Source organism: Ostrinia nubilalis, chromosome 7 (assembly GCF_963855985.1).
Source record: "Ostrinia nubilalis chromosome 7, ilOstNubi1.1, whole genome shotgun sequence".
Taxonomy (NCBI): domain Eukaryota; kingdom Metazoa; phylum Arthropoda; class Insecta; order Lepidoptera; family Crambidae; genus Ostrinia; species Ostrinia nubilalis.
Window position 1 is genome coordinate 2166508 of NC_087094.1, and position 5513 is coordinate 2172020.

A 5513-nucleotide genomic window follows, 5' to 3' on the forward strand; every position below is an offset into this window, starting at 1 on the left:
ATCTGTCTACTTAGAATTTATATCTAGTTTTGTGATTGTATTTTTTTTTATTTAGACAAACAAAATACTTTGTGAATGGAATAGGATAAAAATGCGTGTTGTTTTGTGATTAGTAGATTTAATTTTTAAAAATATACCAAAATAATTTTGAATCTACTAATTATAATGAGTACTTAATGACCTGTTACTTTAATTTCAGGCGGGCGAAGTCGTGGGCCAAAGCTGGTTTTATACAATATAATTTTCATTTCAAATCAAACTGACTGAAAATGACCATTTCTGACAGTTAATGACTAGTTTTTGACAAATTTGACCGTTTAAGACGGTCAGTGAAATTCAATCACCTGAGTCATTTTCAACACTAGGCCATCGACGTCCGTTCGGCACATTCGCGACACCCCTAACTTTTGGATCTCGACCACGTCCCGAGATTTGAAATTCGAAGGAAAGCTCGCGTTTCGTCGGTTTATATGAAGTTACAATACTGTATGATATTATTACCGTGCCTCAGACATGAATTAGTTAAGCGCTCGACCTATAGCACTTTCTGTAGTCGAATAGTAGCCTGAAAGATCAGCAATCAATAATTTTATATTAGCACTGAAAATTTCGCAGCATCCCTTCACTCCGGTATGGTCTAGTGGCTAGGACACCTGGCGTACACCCAGGGGCCCGGGTTCGATTCCCGGTGCCGGAAGTTCGGACTCGTATACTGCCAACGCTTTTGCATTTTTTAAAAATAATAATGATTACTTTAAGTCACCTATTATAAAAATGTGACTTTTTAATTTTTTATTCGGACAATCCATTCACCTAGTTACAAATTGCAGGCTCTAGTACAGTTAGAGGCTAGCCTATTCAGATATTATTGATTTGGGTATGGCAGGATTGACAGGTGTTTTTTTTAGGATTTGCAATTATGTATACACCTGCGTCCGGTTTTGTTCGTGGCTGTGGATTTCGGTCTGTCACTGCAGGTCTTTAACAGCTAAACTTCATATAATTATAACAAAACCTATCTACTAACTAGTCTTGCTCATTTTCATAATAATATTATTATGTAATTAGGTATTTCAGAATTTGTATTAACCCATCAAACTCCAATCAGTCGCATAAGACCGCGTAAGAATTGATTTCTATCGTGTCGCTATTCGCGGGGCCTGAAGGGCCACGAAGGGCCAGCCACGATCAAAACCGGGCGCAGGTGTATACATAATAAATTGCAAATCTTTAAAAAAATCACCTGTCAATCCTGTCATACCCAAATCAATAATATCTGAGTAGGCTAGCCTCTAACTGTACTAGAGCCTGCAATTTGTAACTAGGTGAACGGATTGTCCTAATTAAAAAAAATAAAATAATCACATTTTTACATTAGGTGACATAAAGTAATCATTATTATTTAAAAAAAATGCAATAGCGTTGGCTGTATATGAGTCCATCCTTCCGGTACCGGGAATCGAACCCGGGCCCCTGGGTGTACGCCAGGTGTCCTAGCCACTAGACCATACCGGAGTGAAGGGATGCTGCGAAATTTTCAGTGCTAATATAAAATTATTGATTGCTGATCTTTCAGGCTACTATTCGACTACAGAAAGTGCTATAGGTCGAGCGCTTAACTAAGTGATGTCTGAGGTATGAGAGCGGCAAAGTAGGAGTTAGATGTCTCAGTTTTATTTTAGAATAGAATAGAATAGAATAGAATATTATTTATTTGGCACAATACACAATACATGATATAGGCACAATACAAGATTAAAACATAGAAAAAAAAAAAGAAAAAAAAAATAGATTATAAGTGCCCTGTGCCAAAAAGGTCCCTGACTCAGCATTAGTCGTGACAAAGATGCCACGACACTGATTTTCAGCAAGGACCTTCGGGGCACTGGGGTCGCCGTAAAAATAAAAAAAATAAAAGAACAAAGAAACACACAGATTTTGTTTCATTGTTAAAATAATATTTTTATTTAGTCTAACAGAGTTACAGAACTAAATTTTTTTCCTTAAATTTTCATTCTCATTGTCTCACTTATGAAAATATGTTCAATCAGATTACGTAATGTATCTGTCACTTAAGAGTCCCTGCAGACTACAGATTTTTTCAAAATCAAAATCAAAAATATTTATTCAGTTTAGACCACAAGTGGCACTTATGAACGTCAAAATATAGTAAATAATAAAAAAAGAAATGGTAGCCCTTATGGGGCACTTTACATGTCTCCTTATCTTTTGGGCCCTACCTTTTGTCAGCCGATAGTTCATCGGGGTGTTAATCAATGTCAAGACTTACGAAAGGATGCACATTACACCGATTTGGCATCGGCCGATTCCTAATAAAAATTAGAATACGAACCAACTATCGGCCGATATAGAAACCACGATAACCAAACGGTGAAGGTGTCAGACAGGTCGACTCGATATCCAAGGAACGCTGATTCGAACCTATTGTGGTGAATCCACGCGTAGTACAAACATAATAATATTCTTAGTACGAGGGGTTAACGGGACAGTTAGTAAAATTATCTTTGGACAATTTCACACAGCGCTATCTAGCCCCAAAGTAAGCAATTAATATGCTTGTGTTATGGGTGCTAGCTTAACGGATATACCTACTACATACAAACTTTTAAAAATACATACATATTACACATAGTAACAACCAGACCCGTCACAGAAATTAAAATTGAAAAAAAAAACTGCCCGGCCGGGAATCGAACCCGGGATCTCTCGGCATAGTAGTCCGTTTTAGAACCACTACACCAAACGGCCGACAAATTAGTGATTTGTGCTAAATAAATTAATAAATTCCTTAAAAAAAATCTGTAGTCTGCGCGGGCCTCTTATTTGGTTCCAGGTGAACTGAGTCTCACCGATATGATATTGATGGATGAGTCAATTATCCCAGATGCATCTGCCTATAAATAGGTTAGGCTCTAAACCGATCCCTTATTCAAATGTGTGTAAGGTTGAATTTGCTATTGACAGTGTTGCTGAGAGACGAGCACACTCGGTTATTGATTCTGACAGTGTTCGATTTTGTCGTGAGATTGATGCGGTGATAGATTGTGCAGGTCGTGTCTATTAATGCTATAGGTAAAATTATTTACTATAGGTATGTAGTAGTACATATAGTAAATAAAATCTATATTTATATTTATAAAAGCGAAAGGTCACTGATTGACTGACTCACTCATCACGGTGGGTTAGAAGTAGTTTCGCACGATTTTCCTTCGCATCACGGTATCTCAGAAACTACAAGTGCTAGTTGTCTCAAATTTTGCATGGGAGTTCCTTTTAGAACGTAGGTGCTCACTAAGAGCGGATTTTACGAAACTCTACCCCTAAGGAGGTAAAACGGGATCCATGCGTACGAAGTCGAATATAAAATGTATATTTTTAAAAACCTACTGTCTGTAAGTGGTATGACTTGGGTGGGCCTTAGGTAAGGCAGATGCAGTTCAAATAATAATCAACTCACTCTTTTTTGAGTAGTCGTTACAAAAAAAAAATTAAATAATTTAGTCGACTCCCCGATGCTACTGAGTAAATTGTCATTTGTGTCCCGAGTTCGTCTGCCAGTGCGCTCCTCACGTAGTAAACCACTTTTCGTTACCCCGCGATATCGTAAAAATTATACTCGTAACTCATTCGTGTATCGTTTCACTAACGTTTACAATAAAAACTTCACAGAAATTGATTTGTTTAATGTAACATTATCAAAGCTCAAATCCGTCCTTTTTAATAGTTTGGCTAGTGAATAGCTTTCCAATCTGTCACTATCTTTGTGTTCCTCATTTATTTTTCTGTTTTATTTTATTTTGTTTCCGACAGACAGCATGTCGGACCTATATCTACATATATTTTAGTTGCAAAAAGTAACTATTACAACTACATAAGATTCCATAGTGGTTGGCTCGATATGCTGTTGTCTGTGCACTAGGTTTTGGCTTGTTGTTAAAAATTTTAGTCCTAAGAGTGGCTCATTTGTAACCAATATTGTAATAGCTATAAATAGGCACTAATTTGGTCTTTAATCATATTCATCTTTACTATAGTACTATTGATTGTACATGACTGTATGTTGCCTTAAATAAATAAAAAAAAAAAAAAAAAGTATTGAGTTGAGTAGTAAGTAGAGACTTAATAATAGAGCAAGTAAATTCATGATTTATTATGATGATATGACATTGGCATTTTATAATCATCTAGTACAAAGTTAATTATTCTTCATACTCCTGGGCAGGTTATAGTATACTTAGGAATTCCCACGGGAACAGGAATTAGCGGGAAAATCTTTTTGTATGAAAAATCTAAACCGCTTAAGTTAGACGCTTGAAATTTGGCATGTAGGTACCTTAGTAAACTTAAAGCTTAGTTACAACAAGCGATTCCCGAAATTCCCACGGGAACGGGAATTAGCGAGAAAATCCTTTTGTATGAAAAATCTAAACCGCTTAAGTTAGACGCTCGAAATTTGGTATGTAGGTACCTTAGTAAACTTAAAACTTAGTTACAACAAGGAATTCCCGAAATTCCCACGGGAACGGAAATTCCCGGGGAAAATCCTTTTGTACGAAAAATCTAAACCGCTTAAGTTAGACGCTTGGAATTTGGCATGTAGGTACCTTAGTAAACTTAAAGCTTAGTTACAACAAGTAATTCCCGAAATTCCCACGGATTAGCGGGAAAATCCTTTTGTATGAAAAATCTAAACCGCTTAAGTTAGACGCTTGAAATTTGGTATGTAGGTACCTTAGTAAACTTAAAGCTTAGTTACAACAGAATATTGCAAAATTCCCACGGGAACAGGAGTTAGCGGGAAAAAACATTTGTATGAAAGCAGAGACGATTAATAGAAGGAGTTTTACCTTACCCCGATACCATATTATAATGGCCTCATGCCATATTACTGGACCTTTCTAATCTTGTCCGACATACCCAGTCCTAAACCCCGCACCTAATAACAAGTATCAGTTATGTGCGAAAAAAGCATAGAAGGTTTACTTAGTTAAAACTACCGCCCGTTTTTTGGTTTTTCAATTTATGATAAACTGAAATATCTCGTGCCTGAAAAAAATATGCCGTACTGTATCGGGCACGTTAAACCGTCTTTCCAAATATGTCTTACTAGATACAGTAGGTATTAGATCCTCTAGGATATTGAAAAAAAAAAAAATTAAGCGATATAAAAAAACAATATTAGTAATAGTCCCGTCAACAACAGTCAGCGTTAAATAATTCTTGTCACCCAAAGTTACCAAAAAGTTGACAACACAACTTTATTCCAACTGTAACAAAGACGTGTTTCGAACTTTTTGGCTACTTTGGAAACACGAATTATTTAACGCCGACTGTACTAAGCTAAATATGGTAGTATGTCTTAGAGTAGGCGCACACCGTTGATTTTTAGTTGGCCGATAGTTTAGTCGGGCAGTTGATCAGTATGGGCATGTATGGGAGTGCGCAAACTACGCCGATTCGATTTGGCCGATTCTTCATACAAATTAAAATCG

At 36.5% G+C, this 5513-nt stretch overlaps 2 non-coding genes across 2 annotated transcripts; one reads left to right on the forward strand and one right to left on the reverse strand.

The window, feature by feature from the left end:
• Positions 1-626: 626 nt before the first annotated feature.
• Positions 627-697, forward strand: Trnav-uac (transfer RNA valine (anticodon UAC)). The gene has a single exon. It is a non-coding gene; the product is annotated as a tRNA-Val (tRNA).
• Positions 698-1444: 747 nt separating this feature from the next.
• Trnav-uac (transfer RNA valine (anticodon UAC)) lies at positions 1445-1515 on the reverse strand. Its single transcript has one exon. It is a non-coding gene; the product is annotated as a tRNA-Val (tRNA).
• Positions 1516-5513: the final 3998 nt, after the last annotated feature.